Source organism: Mus caroli, chromosome 13 (assembly GCF_900094665.2).
Source record: "Mus caroli chromosome 13, CAROLI_EIJ_v1.1, whole genome shotgun sequence".
NCBI classification, from domain to species: Eukaryota; Metazoa; Chordata; class Mammalia; order Rodentia; family Muridae; genus Mus; species Mus caroli.
Window position 1 is genome coordinate 23,217,083 of NC_034582.1, and position 1,050 is coordinate 23,218,132.

Consider the following 1,050-nt stretch of genomic DNA (forward strand, 5'->3'; position numbering starts at 1 on the left):
TTTTGGAGGCACTCAGAGCTATGAATTTTCATCAGCACTGTTTTAATCATGTCCCGTAAGTTTTGGTATGTTTTGCCTTCATTTTCTTTAAATTCTAAAAGTCTTTAATTTTTTTCTAACACTTAAACCTGAAAAATAACATTAGCAAGTGGCTAGATATAAAATTAACCCAAATAAATTGTGTAGCCTTCCTCTAATCAAAGGAAAAACAGGCTGGGAAAGAAATTAGGGAAACAGCACCTTTAACAATAATCACAAATAATAGAAAATACCTTGGTGTGACTTTAATCAAGCAAGTGAAAGGTCTATATGACAAAATTGTCAAGTCTCTGAAAAAAATTGAAGATGACTCCAGAAGGTGGATGGATCTGCCATGCTAACTGGCTGGCAGGATTAATAGAGTAAAAATTGACATTTTACGTAAAGCAATCTTCAGATCCAATCCAATCCTCATCAAAATTCTAATTCAATTCTTCTCAGAGTTAGAAAGAGCAATTTGCAAATTCATTTGGAATAAATAAAAACAGGATATTGAAAATTATTCTCAATAATAAAAAATCTTCTGGTGAGATCACCATCCCTGAGCTCAAGGTGCATACAGAGCAATAATGATAAATACTTCATGGTATTCGAACAGAAACATGCAAGATCAATGGAATAGAATTGAATACCCTGAAATGAACCCACACACTTAAGGTCACTTGATATTTGACAAAGGAACAAAAATCATCCAGTAGAAAAAGACAGCATTTTCAACAAATGGTACTGGCAAGCCGGTTGTGGTGGCAGAGGCAGGTTGATTTCTGAGTTTGAGGTCAGCCTGGTCTACAAAGTGAGTTCCAAGACAGCCAGGGCTATACAAAGAGACCCTGTCTCAAAAAAAACAAAAACAAAAAAAAACCAAAAAAAAAAACAAAAACAAAAACAAAAACAAAAACAAAAACAAAAAAAACAAAACAAAATCAAAACAAAACAAACAAACAAAAAAAGGTACTGGCTTAACTGGCATTCAGCATGAAGAAGAATGAAAATCCACTCTTATGTCCCTGT